This window comes from Eumetopias jubatus, unplaced genomic scaffold, assembly GCF_037043125.1.
Source record: "Eumetopias jubatus isolate StellerSeaLion01/CBP00866 unplaced genomic scaffold, mEumJub1_p1.0 scaffold_14, whole genome shotgun sequence".
In the NCBI taxonomy this organism is placed as follows: domain Eukaryota; kingdom Metazoa; phylum Chordata; class Mammalia; order Carnivora; family Otariidae; genus Eumetopias; species Eumetopias jubatus.
In genome coordinates, this window is record NW_028274820.1 from 35,093,361 (window position 1) to 35,109,406 (window position 16,046).

Sequence of the window (16,046 nt, forward strand, 5' to 3'; positions counted from 1 at the left end):
TGATATTAACATACCCCTTAGTTCTCTTATTCTACTAATAAGAGAATAACAATTCCAATATTATAATAAATAGCACAATTGGTAAAAAAAAAAAATTCTTATGTAATTTTTTCCTTAGAATATAATCCTGTGTCTCTAGTAAATTTACCATAATTTTAAATCACTTATAATTCTTCTCCATGTGATTTATACAATTATAATGAGTCAAAGTTAGGCTCATTAGTTCATTTTGGTTTTATTTTATGTACTGCCTTTGTATGTATTTTTATTAATTTTCTAGGCTTATGTAAAAGTAAACACATTTAAGTGGATTCAAAGTCAAACCCATAAAATGTGGCATATTCAAGGAGTTCAGCTTCTATTTATATGCCCTCCACATATTGTTCACCTTTGAAAAATCCTTTTAATACAAGGAAAAATATATAAATATGTACCTATGTATTTATACATATTTTTATATAATGTACATGTTTACACATTATATATCCATTTATTCATATGTGCATAGATGTACATATCACATGTAGGCTTATAAATGTATGTATATTTATAAACCTAAATCTATATATTTAGCTATAAGCACTAATAAACTATACAGTTTTTTCTAACATATTATTTTACTCCACAGCAGTATTTAGAGAAGTTCCTCATTCTTTTATAACTTTTATTTAAAACTTCATTTTGTGAAAAAAATAAAAAATAAAACTTCATTTTGTGGATGTAATAATTTTTTTACACAGTCTCAAAACTCAAATATCCCATCAAAGGGGACTGGAAAAATAGTCCTATGCAAATATCCTTTTTGCATTTTTGCCTGAGTATCTGTGAGACAGATTCAGAGGACCTGCTGAGTCAAAAATTAATATCATCCATAATTTTACTACATATCGCAAAGTTTCTCTTCGTAATAGTTGTATCATTTTGTATTCCCACTAGCAACATATGAGAGTGCCTGTTTCCCCACAGGTTTGATCCAAGAGTAAGTTGCCAAATTGGACTTTTTGCCAATCTAATAGAAGTGGAATTTCATTGTAGTTTCAATTTACCTTTTACGTACTGGGAACAAAGTTGAGACTCCTCCACGTTTGAGTCATTTGCCTCTTTTTTTTAATTACTATTAGGTTCAGTTAGCCAACATAAAGTAAGTACATCATTACTTCTTGATAGAGCATTCAGTGATGCATTAGTTGCGTTTAACACCCAGTGCTCATCACCACATGTGCCCTCCTTAATGCCCATCACCTGGTTACCCCATCCCTCCACCCCCTCCTTCCTGTAACGTTCAGTTTGTTTCCGGGAGTCCAGAGTTTCCCATGGTTTGTCTTCCTCTCTGATTTCTTCCCATTCAGTTTTCCTCCTTTCCCTTGTGGTCCTGCCTCTCTCTTTCTATGAACTGCTCATTTTTTTCTAAACTTATAATTCTCCTTCCCTATTTTTACAAACTCTGTGTCAGTACCTTTGTTTCTGAAATTAATTTTTATCTAATTTATCATTTATCTTTGATTTTGTTTATAATTCTTTTGCCATTCCTTGTTTAAAAGTGATCAAATATACCAGTTTTTCCTTGAACTATAATTAAATGCAGAAGCAATAAAGTTCCCTCTACTCCCAGTTTACAGAGTAATATATCCAGATTTCCTTCCAGTACATTTGTACATTTTGTTCTTTCAATTTGCATTTCTGGTCCATTTGAAATTTATCTTGACGTACAGTGTGAGAATGAATTGGATTTTATCTTTTTCTTTATGTCTAGTCAGTTATCCCAACATCCCTTATTTAAAAACATCTTTTCCCCACTGACTTGATACACTGAACTTTACAAAAAATTTTCACAAGGATTAGAATCTATTCATAGATTTTCTTATTCTCTTCCCTTGGTCTGAATGTCTCTTTAGCTTTCAATAATATACCACTTTAATCTTTATTGTTTTAGTATCTGATAGAGCTAGTTCACCCCACATACCACTATTCTTCTTATCAGGACATTCATGGCTATACTTGCTTATTTGCTTTTGCAAATGAAAGTCCTCATCAATACCTTTACACCCAGAGAGAGAAAACTATTTGATAATTCTTGTAATTCCATTGAGACTGCATTAAGTTTATTAATTTAGAAAACATTAGTATCTATAATGTTAAGTCTTTCTTTGAAGAAATGTAGTATGTAAACACACAACACAAAACCAATTAGAGGACATAATGAAAGAAAGGATCCCATTATAATAGTATTTGTTTGCAAGCTTAGAATGTTCAAAATTTTTATGAGGAAAGACATAACATACTCCTGGAAAGGAAGAAAAGCAGCTAGAACAAAAGGGGAGATATACCATATACATGCATATACAATTCACTATCACAAGGATGTGAATCATTGCTTGCACAGCATGACCTGAATTTTCAGTCCTAGTAGCATGACTGGACAATTGCAACCCCTTAACTATTCAATCATAAACAACTTTGGAAGTATTTAATATGCATCCTGCTTTTTGTCTGAAATTCTTCTGTTGACACTTTCTGGAAATAATGAAAAGTTCAACATCAAAACATACTGGATGGATATTGAACTTGGAAGGAAATTGCAGAGTATACTATGGAGCAGCCTTTAGAGAAATGCTCTATTGCTGATGCTATTGATGATACAGAGTATAATTCTGGAATGAAAAAGACGACAGGCATCGCAAACCTTACATCTAAAGGAGCTGGACTCTAAATGCAAAGCTGTTTTAGAGTATCTCAACACAGAAGTTCTTAAGGGTTCCCAAGACCTTTTAGGGGTATGCAAGGTCAAAACTACTTTAATCATTTTTAGAATGTTATTTGTCTTTCACTACGTTGACATTTGCACTGATGGTACAAGAGCAATCATGGATAAAATTGCTGACACTTCCACATGAGTCAAGTGTTACCAAGCTGTACTAGTATTCATATTTTTCACTCCCACACACTCACAGTACCAAAAAAAGAAAAAAAGAAAAAATAAGGGGAAAAATCCAATTTCACTTAAAAATATCCTTGAACCAGTAGAAATTAATATTATTAAATCTCAACTCTTTGGTATGCATCTTTTAAATACTCTGTTTGATGAGGGGGGATTATACATAAAGTACTTCTCTGCATACTGAAGTAGGATGGTTGCCTTTGGGAAAAGCACCCATGCAATTGTTTGACTTGTGAGCTGAACTAGCTACTTTTTTACAGAACACTATTTTTACTTGCAAGAATGACAGACAAACAAATGATAGTTATTCAGACTGGGGATATCTGGTAGAACATTTTCTAACAATGAACAAAGTGAGCCTGTCAACTTCAAAAAAAGAGAACTGACTAGATTTGCTGCCAATGATAAAAATTGGAACTTTCAAGGGAAAATGATAATTTTAGAAAAACTTTATCTGCCTCCATGCATGTTCCCAATCTTCAAAGACTTTATTGATGAGTTTTATGGTGATATTAGTGAGATTTTTTTATACTATATAGTAAGATTTATCAATATTTGGAAGATCCTCTTAACTTGGTAAATGAGTATATTTGAAATGACTAATGTATGATGTAATAATATCATGCATGGTAAAAGACCATTCAGATTGCAAGACAAAACAATGAATTTTAATGAAATAGTGTAGGACAAGGTTATTGATATGTCTCATTGGCTGAATGGTGGCCCCCCAAAAGGTAAGTCCTTGTCTTTATCCCCAGAACCAGGACCTTATGTGATGAAAGAGTGAATTACATGTCAAAGATATATTAAGGATTTTGAGGGAAGCTTATCCTGCATTATGTGGGTGGGTCCTAAATCCAATGACAATAGTCATAAGAATTAGGCAAAGGCAGATGCGACCCAGAGGCAGAGACTGGAGTGATGAGATCACAAATCAAGAAATGCCAGTAGCCACCAGAATATGAAAAAGGCACAGAACAGAATCTCTCCTTGAGCCTCTCGAGGAAGCAATACCCAGCTGGCACCCAAATTTCAGACTTCTGGTCTCCAGGTAATAAATTTCTGTTATCCATCACTCAGTTTACAGTAATTTGCTACAGTAGCAATAGGAAAATAATACAATATAGTTTCAGATTCCACATCCCAACTAACCTTTAAGAAACTGCCATTTAGTAAGTTTCAGTGTAGCATTAAAAAAGGAATATTCACATTTAAAAGGCTATTAAAATATCCCTCTCTTTTCCAGTTACATGTGTGAAAACAGATTTTCTTCATATATTTCTACCAAAACAATATACGGCACCAGGTTGATGCAAAAGCAGATATGAGAATACAGCTGTCTTCTATTAAGCTGGACATCAAAGCAATTTGTACAATCATAAAATAATGCTACTTTAATGGCTATTTTTTATTCTGGAAAAATAGTTAACTTTTAAAACTGTGTTTATGTTAATAAATAATAGTTTTAGTATAGCTATTTTAAAATATATAAATATTTTTAAATTTTCTCACTTGTGATTTTTAATATGGTAAATACTGATGGATAAAACTCATGTAAACAAATAATGCAATATATGTTAAGAAAAAAAAAGAAGAAGAAGATAGCAGGAGGGGAAGAATGAAGGGGAGTAAGTCGGAGGGGGAGACAAACCATGAGAGAGGATGGACTCTGAGAAACAAACTGAGGGTTCTAGAGGGGAGGGGGGTGGGGGGATGGGTTAGCCTGGTGATGGGTATTAAAGAGGGCATGTTCTGCGTGGAGCACTGGGTGTTATGCACAAACAATGAATCATGGAACACTACATCAAAAACTAAGGATGTAATGTATGGTGATTAACATAACAATAAAAAATTTAAAAAAAAAGAACAGGGAAGGAGTGTGAACTGTTAAGAGAATTGAGAGAATGTCCTTGATACTAGGGCCATTTAGGGACTGTAGGGTTGGGAAAAGCAAAGTTTGGGGTTAAGACTTAGACTTTTTGTAGGTTCTTGGAGACTAAGCATAGTGATTTAAAACATGGAATCCAGGGCGCCTGGGTGGCTCAGTTGGTTAAGCGACTGCCTTCGGCTCAGGTCATGATCCTGGAGTCCCGGGATCGAGTCCCACATCAGGCTCCCTGCTCGGCAGGGAGTCTGCTTCTCCCTCTGACCCTCTTCCCTCTCGTGCTCTCTATCTCTCATTCTCTCTCTAATAAATAAATAAAATCTTTAAAAAAATAAAAATAAAAAAATAAATAAAACATGGAATCCAAAGCCAAGCTGATCCTAGCTCTGCTTCTTATGAGCTGTGTTACTAAACCATTCTGCATCTCAGTTTCCTGATGTGAGAAATGGGGATGATGATAATCCCACTTCATAGATGACTGTAAAGATTAAATGATATTTAACATTAAGAAAACTCTTAGAGCCATGTCTGCCATGTAGTAAGTGTTAGTGGTGGGTGATTCAAGAAATAGATAAATACATAAGTATTGAAGACTTGGAGGCAGTCTGTGGTGAAATTCCTGAACATAAATGGATTCCACCCAACTTCATTTCTTCTCCAGTTTTCAGGTGCTGTTGACCACATGTGTAGTACTGTTGAATTAGAAGCAATGAATCATAGAACAGTACAGCAAAAACTAATGATGTAATGTATGGTGATTAACATAATAAAATTAAGAAAAAGAAAAAAAAAAACAACTCATGTAAACAGAAGTTCTTTGGGATCCTTAATAATTTTAAGGAGTATACAAGGGTCCTGAGACCAAAAAGATAGTTTTGTAATCACCAATATATTATACTTACAACTTCCTGTTTTATGTTTTCATAACAGTGATACCTGAGGGAAAAAATATTTCTATGAATTTAAACAACTTTCTGAGAGTAAAATAGAAGAAAAGGAATTCAGAATTCTCTGTGAGGAGTGTCTTTACAAAGAAGCTAAATTGCAGTATATAAATTGTGTTTATTAAAGGTCCAGAACTTAATAATAAGAGGATAAAAATCATTTGACCTTTCAATCAACAAAAGATACAGAAATACAGACCTTAAAAAGAAAAGAAAGATTCTCACAATATTAATGATTTTGATCCTGTTACATAGGCACAGGTTTTCTTCTCTACAGATCATGTATCACATTATCAGTTTTCAAATTTTTCTATCAACCGAATGCACAGGACAGAAAGCATAACTATAATAACCAGAAATAATGCAATTTTGTAAATATTGACAATATAAAAGTAATGGTACAACTGACAAAAGTTGAGGTGAAAGCAATGAAGAATAAGGAGAAGGGTAGATTCACAAATTTCTTCATCTTATATATCAGTGACTCAGAAGTCACTCACTACTTCAGCTATGTCATGTATTACCTGGTCACTACTGAATCTAAAGGGCTAGTTCTCAAAGTATGGACCTTATGACAAGCACAATCAGCATCACCTGGGAACTTCCTAGGAAAGCAAATTCTCAGGTCTCATCCTAGAGCCCTGTTCAGAGTTTAGCTAAGCCGCTCCCTGATAGTGCTGCTTTGTCATTCATCTTCTGTGGCCTGCAGGGGCCTTGAACTTGCACTAGCACACCCAGAGTGCGTGCCCTAGGTAGAAGTCCCTGGAGTCATGAATAAATATGTTCCTGATAGGACTCCCCTTAGCCACCTTGTGTTAAGCACTCTCTCCTGCATCCCAGGGCCTTCCCCACAGGCCCCCCAAAGCCCCCCATGAAGCTTAGTAAAACACTGTTCTTTTTAGTTTGAATTGACTAATCTTGCTTTAGCCCAGGAATTTCAAAGCACTCCACCCTCAGACCCTAATAAAGGCATATGCCCCACATCCCACCTCTCTCTCTGCCTGCACCCTGCCTTGACCCCCTTTCACGGTCCCTCCAGGATTTATGAGTAATAAGTCAATTACTTTTTAGTTTTTTGGTGACCAGTGGTGACTCACCTTATGGCAGCCTGATAGCCCAGCCCAGGGCTCTAAATAGCAATGTTAATTTAACAAAGTCACAACACCTGCTGACTCATATTCTAGGGATGGAGCCCAGGAATCTGGGTTTTAACAAGCCCTTCAAGTGATTTTGATGCATGCTCAAATTGGAAAAGCATGAGTCTTATCGGGATCAAAAAATAGAGGTCTAAGTATTTTAAATAGCATAAGAAGAGCTTCTTTATAAAATAATATATGTAAGTAAACCAAAAGTGGAATCTGTCAGGGAGAAAAAAAGCACATATGCATTAACTGCCCTAGTTTTTACAGGAGGTACTTAACAAAGGATACCAAGAGTTGATAAATTAACATTGATGGAAGTGTATTATTAGCATTACAATAACAAACAGTTAAAAGTGGCTGTATCTGAGAAGTGAAACTAGGGAAGACAGATAGGGGATACATTCCTTCTTCATTAGAGGTTGGCACCCCTAACTCTCACGTTGTTCAACAGTCAATTGTACTCTAAAACTTAGTGGCTTAAAACAAACATTTATCATCTCACCATTTCTGTGGGTCAGAAACTCAGGTGTGGCTTACCTGGGTGGTTTTGACTGAGGATCCCTTATGAATTTGTAGTTAGGATGTCAGCAAATACGTGAAGGCTTAATTGGACCTGAAGGATTGGTTTCCAAGACAGTTCACTAACCTGGTGCCCACTGTTGGAAGGAAGCCTCAGTTCCTCTTCACTAGCTGCTTCAGTGTCATCATGACATGAGGGCTGGCTTCTTCAAGCATGAGCAATCTATAAGAAAACATGGCAGAGGCACAGTATCTTTTATGACCTAGTCTCAGAAGTTACACACCATTATTTTTGCAACATACTGTTGGTTACACAGGTCAGCACCATGGCATGTAAGAGGAAAGTACACATGGGTGTAAATAGCTGGAGGTGAAGATCACTGGGTGCCATTTTGGATGCCAGCCATCATAACATCCTTCTTTTACTTCTATCTCTTCTACTTACTAAACAGTGTCCCTCTCTGGTTTTGCTCCCAGACTATTCCAACATTTGATCTACGTCTTTCCTCTCCTCTTTTCCACTATTCAAATTCCTTCTTATTCCCTTCACCACCTATTTCAGTGCATACCACTCCATAGAAACTATTTGCTTGAAGATTACGAGTGATCTCCTGCTAAACTGATGACCCTGAACTTTCCTCATTTTTTTCAATATCTTATGTTTGATGTTACAAACTACCCACTCATGAAATTCTCTAATTCGTTGGCATATTTAAGAGTGTCTCCCATCTTCCTAATGCAATTTCCCTTCTCCTGTTCCTTACCAGGTTCCTAAATGTGTAATGTTCTTTAAGCTCATCCTTCTGGTTTTCTATCTAAGTATAATTGAGCTGATACTCACTCACTACTTCAGCTATGGCATGTATTACCTGGTCACTACTGAATCCGCGTTTCCTTCCATACTCAGGCATACTATGTCCTTTCTAGCTGCCTACGGACATCTCCATTCTCTAATCTCTAAACATCATCGTTTCTCCCTTTAATGCCTCTTGGAAGAATTTGCCTTATTCTATCCATTCCAACTACTACCCGAGTCTAGGTCCTCCCTATACGACAACTTGATTAAAATAGCAGTATTTTAGCTGCTATACTTACTTGACTCTAACACGGACCCTGCTTCTCCTCTAATCCAACTGTCATGTGTTTTGATGCTAGCTCTCTGAGAAATTCCTTTTATCTTTTCATTTTCCAGCACAAGAGGACTCATTATCAGTTGCTTTTAAATCTAAACTCCTTAGACTGGCTTTTAAAGCATTTATTATTTTCCCATTTAGCTACCTTACCTAATTTCTTATTCCCTTTCTTTCTCTTCGGTAAGGTTGATTCATTCACTGTCCCTCAAATACACAAATTCCACATTTGCCTTTTTAATTCTATTCTGCCCCCAAAACACACACACAGTGTTCTTATTCATTTCTTCCATCCTCCCAATTTTTGTAGGTCTACCTCAAATTCCACAATCTCAATGAAATCTTTTCTAACTACTTTAGTTCATACTGGGCTATTTGATTTTTGAGTTCCTAATGCTTGATTAGGCATCCATATCTTTTATTCTTCATGTGTTAGACCTGTTTCTAGAGCTAAGTTGCAAGCTTCTGAAGACTGGAGTCATATTTTACATTTCTTATTTCTTTTAAAACACCTAACATAGTCCATAAGTAACATGCAACATGCTGAGCACATAATAGGCCATGAATAAATATTTATTGGTTAACTAAATAAGGAAAATAACTAGAAAACTCCCATGTCATTTGGTAAAATGACTACAAGCAAAGACTCCTTCCCAAAATTTATTTTCCAAAAGTGCATTTTCCCAATGTGTCAATGAAAATAATGACTGTCTTCTAGCATAGCCCAACTTAGTTCTTAAAGCATGTGTAAAAACCAAAAGACAGAATTGTTAAAGGTACAACTATTTAAATAAAGCCAGATATACAGAATTATTGCCTCACCAAGTACAGAGGAAATCAGATCACATTTCAAAAGTAATTTGATAATTTTGGCAGTTACAGAATAATTAGGGGGAAAAAAGCAGTAAGGCTGTTGCCTTGAATTTATTAAGAGAATGGAAATTCTTATAAAACCAAAAAGATAACAGGAAAACCTACAGGATATGTAACAGCAAAAAAAAAAAAAAAAAAATAGTGAAGGTGACTGTATCACTGCAGAAACACTATTTTTTTCCCAATTCAAGCATATTAAAAATTAATAGGACTATTAAAAATAACCATGACCTGTCTTTGGAAGGAGAACATATTCATATTTCCCCCAAGTCTCATGGCTTGTTGAACACCCCCCTTGGGAAGCAGTATTATATCTTGGAAACAGCTTGAGTTTTCACAGCCAGAGACACCTGCATTACTAGTTGAGTGACCTTAGGCAAGTTACCCAACCTTGAGGAAACCTACCAACCCCACGGGGGTGTTGTGCAAATTAAATGAGATTACATATCTGAAAAAACCTGGCATGGTGCCCAACACATGCTAGTCAATACATCTTAGTTTCTTTCCATCCTGGCTAGCAGAGATAAAGAGCAAATCAGACGCAGAACATTCGATTAGAAGGGAGGAACCAGGGATTATGATCCTAGCTCAGTAGCTGGTTAGATATTGTGGCAGGGACAGACAACGATCTTCCCAATTCCATTTACCCCTTCATTTTGGTAGTAGATGCCCCTGGGCACACAGGCAGCCAGACAGAGCTATAGGTCTTGTGCCTTCACAGGGTTTTTAATTGTTTGATTTGCAGTGCCTTTGTTTGGGTAGATAAGACACTTTTACTTTTCTACCTTCACCACGCACTTCTGTCCTAACCGAGCCCAACTCCAACATTCATGACTCACTCCTGACACCTATGGGCTCTTCTGTGTATGGCCACTGGACCAGATGATCCCTACCTTGACTGATTCCTACATTCAGTGGTTCTGGGGAAACACTTGGAATAACCTCCATTCCTCTAGTAGTCAATATTCTAAGGACTTAAATTTTGGAATGAAGAAAAAAAAACACACACTAAGAAAATTTGAAATAATCCAAGCTTTAAAATTCTCCGATCTCTTCTGCATGTTAAACCTATCATTTTTTACTTAGATGTATGGTATATTAGTTTCCTGTGCTTCTATAACAAGATGCCACAAACCTGGTAGCTCAAACAACAAATTTATTCTTTCACGTCTCTGGATGCCCAAAGTCTAAAATCAAATCATCTGTGGGACCCAATTCCCTCTGAAGGCTCTAGGGGAGAAGCTTTCCTTGCCCCTGCCAGCTCTGGTGGCTTCAGGTCTTAACTTGGCTTGTAGCTGCATCACGGCAATCTCTGCCTCTATCTTTTCTTCCTCTGTCTACAATCTACTTTTGCCTAACTCTGTTAAGGACACTTGTCACTGGATTTAGGGGGCCACTTAGATACTCCAGGATGATCTCATCTCAAGATCCTTAACTTAGTTACATCTGCAGAGACTATTTCCAAATTAGATCACATTCACAGGCTGCAGGGATGAGGACTTAGATCTATCTTTTGGGAAGCCACTCATGAATGCACTATAGACAGCTACATAAACAGTCACTCACTTATAGAATACACGTGGTTTAGACATCTCACATACTGAAAAGGATAATCAAATAGCAAATTTTTCAACTACTGACAAAAGATAGCACCTCAGTGCTTTAATATATCTTGTGAAACTACCCATTTAAATAGCAATATTTTCAATCTATCAATATGTTCTATATCATGTAATTTTCACATTACTGTTAATGATATTCTAACTTGAGCATGTACTATTTCATTAATAGATCACCATTATAAAAAAAATCTTACAAATGACTTTTTTCCTGCTATTTAAACAAGTAATACCTGTATACAATCTTAAAATTCACAAGTATAGAGAAAAGAATTATTCCCCTTCAATACTCTTTGCCTAGTTCCTCTCTTCTCAACTAACACTTTGAAACTCCTTTCAGAGTATTTTGTGCACACATGAAGGGTAGTTAACTTGTCTTACCACAAAATCATGCTATACGTATTAGTCAACTGCATTTTTCTTTTATCAATGTCTTAAAGATATCTTCCTACAGTAAGCCCTATTCCTTTACTTTTCTAAACACACAATATTTGATAGAAGGAATGTATGATTTACTGGTGGACATTTAAGTTGCTTCATATTATAAAAAAGGTTGCAATGGTTACATACCTTTAAGAATGTGCAAAAATTTCTGTAGGATAGATTTTCAAAGGTGAAATTTGTTTGCAAAAGTTATACACATTTCCAATTTGGTTGAGCCTGCTAATTTGTTCTCCAAAAGTGCTCTATGAACTGGCCAATTAAGCTGAAGAATAATTCTTACCTGGTCAAACGGCTATGTGTGTATGTGTGTGTATGCATGTTTATGTATATGCACATTTTAAGATGTGTAAGAAGTATACAGCACACACTTTTTATACTATCCTGGTGTATGGAAGGCCACTCGGCATCAGTTATATGAATTAAGAAAAATGCCACTGATGCCCTTATCTTAACCCACCCAGGGTTAGGATCATTGGGCCCTCAAAGAAGGGAAAAGAGATCCCCCTTTGGGGGCGTAGTGAAGAAAAAAGTAAAAAAAAATTTTTTTTAATTTAAAAACAGGTGGTATCCGTCATGCTTTCTGACCCAGTGCCATGATCATCCCAAGGCAGAATACTCTCTCACTCTCTCACATCAGGAATTCTCCCTCAGAATAGTTGTGGCTACAAATATCTAATTGATGCATCCTAAGTCCATGTAGGAGCTCAACAACAGCATCAGCCCTCATTATGCTTTTTTCCTCAAAAGTTGTAGCAAGAAAAAACTTGCTAAGAATTATATATAACTTGAATTCCAAGGTGATCTGATTAAAATGAGCACAGCACCACGAATTATGTATTTAGATGCTTTTCAGCTATGCCAGGACAGGGAGAATATCTTTTCATCAGGCTCAAAGTTCAACTGGGTTGACAGTGGCATAAAGAAAACTCACTCAGGGCATCGCAAAAGTGGTCACTCCTGATCAGCTCTTGGCATAATTATAACAAGACAGTAATAAAGATATTTCTAAAGCATTTAACCAATTACATGCCCTTAAAACAAGCTGACTACTAAGGATGCACATATTTTGAAAGTAGAACTTACAGCTCTTTCAAATGCAGCAGGTAACCGTGTTTCTAAGTTAGAGGGGCACATAAATTTATCAACCCACAATAGGACATTTACAGACTCAGAATTTATCATGTTCCATTAGATAATTTCATTCTATTGAGCTTTTCCTTATTAAGGGACTAAAATATCCTTCATCCAAGCCCACTGAAGTTCAATCCACCCTAACTTTCTACCTCCTCAACACCTCCACATAGATCCTCATCATGTATTTGGCAAAATAGGGTGCCAAGTAATGAAAACATGACGGGTTGCTTTGTAATAAGGGATTGCTTTCTTATGAAAATCTCAGATGCATAAAATGTTGCCTTGTTGCAGCATTTGTTTTATTTACCACAAAGAGAGCAGGAATGTTAGTCAATTTCAATATAGGAAATCAGCTGCACTAGAGATTAGAATACACTGGGGATTAGAGACACGGTTCAGGATGGCTGCACTTAGGTAGTGTGACATATTTCAGGACAAAAGGGTTTGGTACTGAGGGAGGATTCTATTCTGCCAAACAAACAAAACAAATGAGTATTTGTGTTCTTGACAAAAATATTGTCTTCTTCTATGAGAGACTATGGACTCTGAGAAACAAACTGAGGGTTCCAGAGGGGAGTGGGGTGGGAGGGAGGATGGATGGGCCTGGTGATGGGTATTAAGGAGGGCACGCACTGCATGGAGCACTGGGTGTTATACGCAAACAATGAATCATGGAACACTACATCAAAAACTAATGATGTAATGTAATGTATGGTGATTAACATAATAAAAAAAGAAATGTTAAAGAATAAAAAAACTAATGGTGTAATGTATGGTGACTAACATAAATAAAATTAAAAAATATTTCTTTGTTCTTTATAATTCTGCCCATTAAGAGATTCCCTTAAAAATGAATAAATAAACCACAAGCTGGAAAATAAAATTTAGAGTATTTGACAAAAGACAAAGACTATATAAAGAATTCTTACCCATCAACACAAGTAATTCCATTGAAATATGTGCCATAGAGCAGACACTTCACCAAAAAAGTACACTTTAAAAGTGCTCAATTTGCGTTTTTCTGTCCCGTACAGGGCATCTTGCCTAAACTGAGGTAATGACAATCTTTTTCTGTTTTCTTGTAGAACTTGTTGAATCTGGTTTTACATCTGGATCTATGATCCATCTGAAATTACTTTTTGTTTATGGCACGAGATCCGAGTCAAATGTATTTTCTTCCATATAGATACCAAGTTGCTCCCGCAACATTTGTGGAAAGGTCTTCCCCCAAGGAATAGCCTTGGCACTTTTTGTTAAAAATCAGTTAACCAGATATGTATGGGTCTGTTTCTAAACCCTATTTCATTATTCTATTTGTTTATACTTAGGCCAAAACCACACTGCTTTGACTGCTGTACATTTATAGTAAATTCTGAAACCAGCTCATTTAAGTCCCCCAACTTTGTTCCTTTTTAACATAGTTTTAGCCATCCTATTTTCTTTGCGTTTCTATATATAATACAGAACCATCTTGTCTACTTCTTCAGAACAGCCTTTGACGTTCTGATAAAGATTACATCGAATGTATTATCAATTGAGGAAGTATAGACATTTCAACGTTTTATTTTCTAAATGAGGAACCTGCTAGATCCATGTTTCAGGTCCTATTTAATTTCTCTAAATATTTTATAGTTTTCAGTGGGGAGATCTTTGGCATCTTTCATTAGATTTGTTTTCTTATCTGATTTCTTAATGCAACTGTACATTTTTAAAATGCTACTTTCCAGTTGGTGGCGAGTAGAGACTTGCTCTCTGGTTGTGGTCCCTTGTAGCTCTGATCTATTACAAGAGCCCACACACAGCTATTTCACATGTGTTAGCAGTTCCGGTGGTTTTTCCCTCTCTTATCTGTGGTAAGCATTTCGTCAGTGATGAGAGCAGTGCTCAGCCCTTCTACCTAATAAAGATCTTCTAGCCCTCTGAGGTTTGGTTTGTTTGGGTTTCTTTATAAGCTTGGCTTTATGATTTTAACTCTGATTTTTATAGTTTCTCTGGCTTGTTTAATTGCAAATTTGAGACTGATGGTCAATTGTGAGGTTTTATATCCAAAATAAAAATCAACAGTCTTACGACTATGAAAAAAATATCACCGATCTTCCCTTTCACTCTGAGACAATAAAAAGGTATCAAATAGTGCCCAGGAGTCCAAGCAATCATAATGAAAACAAATGTTTACTCCGTGTTTGCTACGTGCTGGGACTTAGATATACAAATATCAACTCATTCAATCCCTAGAACAACCCTATCAGGCAGGTAGGATTATCATTATTCCCACTTTACAGATGAGTAAACTGAAATCCAAAGTCTTTAAGTCATTTGTCTAATAAAATACAGCTGTTAAATGGTAGCACTAGGATCTGAAAACAAGTAGTCTGGATTTCAAGCCTTCATCCTTACCTACTTTCTCACGATACCTCTCTCCCAAATCTTAACATTCCTAACCTTTACCCTGACTTCCCAAATGTAATAGCTATCTGGGTTTTTCATTGTAAATGCTCACTTCTTCTCTGAGTTGCACCTTAGCTGCATTTTTGTCATCCGAGGATACAATTTATTAAATGCTTACATAAAAAACAGTTTTGCATACATTATTTGCAAACCTCACCAATATTATGATAGATGCCATTAGCCTCGTTCTACTTCAAAGGGAACTGAGGTTCAAAGAAAGGGACTTTCCTAATTTAATTTGGATTCTGACCTGTCCTGAATCCGAAGTCCTTGCAAGATGCAACTTTTCATGAATGATTACCCAGGTCTTCTCCTCAGGTTGTCTTTACAAATCCCCTTTCCTCACCATTACTTACTCTTACTGGGTATTTAATTAAACGCTACTTCCCTGTATAACATCATTACTTCATTTCTTCTTACTGATAATCTTAAATCATTTGCTTGAAGTTAGAGGCTCTGCTAATGTCTACCAGGGTCTTTTTTGGAGGCAGTTAAAAAAACTGAAGTTTAGATAAACAACATCCAAAGGAAACAGTCACTAGTGGAAAAGAGAGTAAGTAGTGGAACAAGTAGGCTTTCATATGGTTATAGTAGACTGAGGCTTGGGGCTGAGCTTGATCCTCAGCTCCTGGAGTTGGGAGAAATAATATGTAATCTTTCTATTAATGTTCAAAAGGTCAGAATCAACCTAGGACCTCACATCACCACTATTACCATACCTTTCCAAACAGCCTTTCCAACTGACTTCAAAATATCTGTGTCCATTTCAACTTGGATTTGATAGAAGGAAAGGAGTTTAAGACGACCGCAAACTCCTCAAGGCTGATTCTGGGACTGCTATCCCACCACCTTTATTGCCCAGAAAATTTAACCAATTCTGGCCTCGTATATCAAAAATTTGAAGCACAGTTTCTAGTTATTTCTTGACCCTTTTAAATGGAAAAAGCAACACTGCTTCATAAGGGATTGC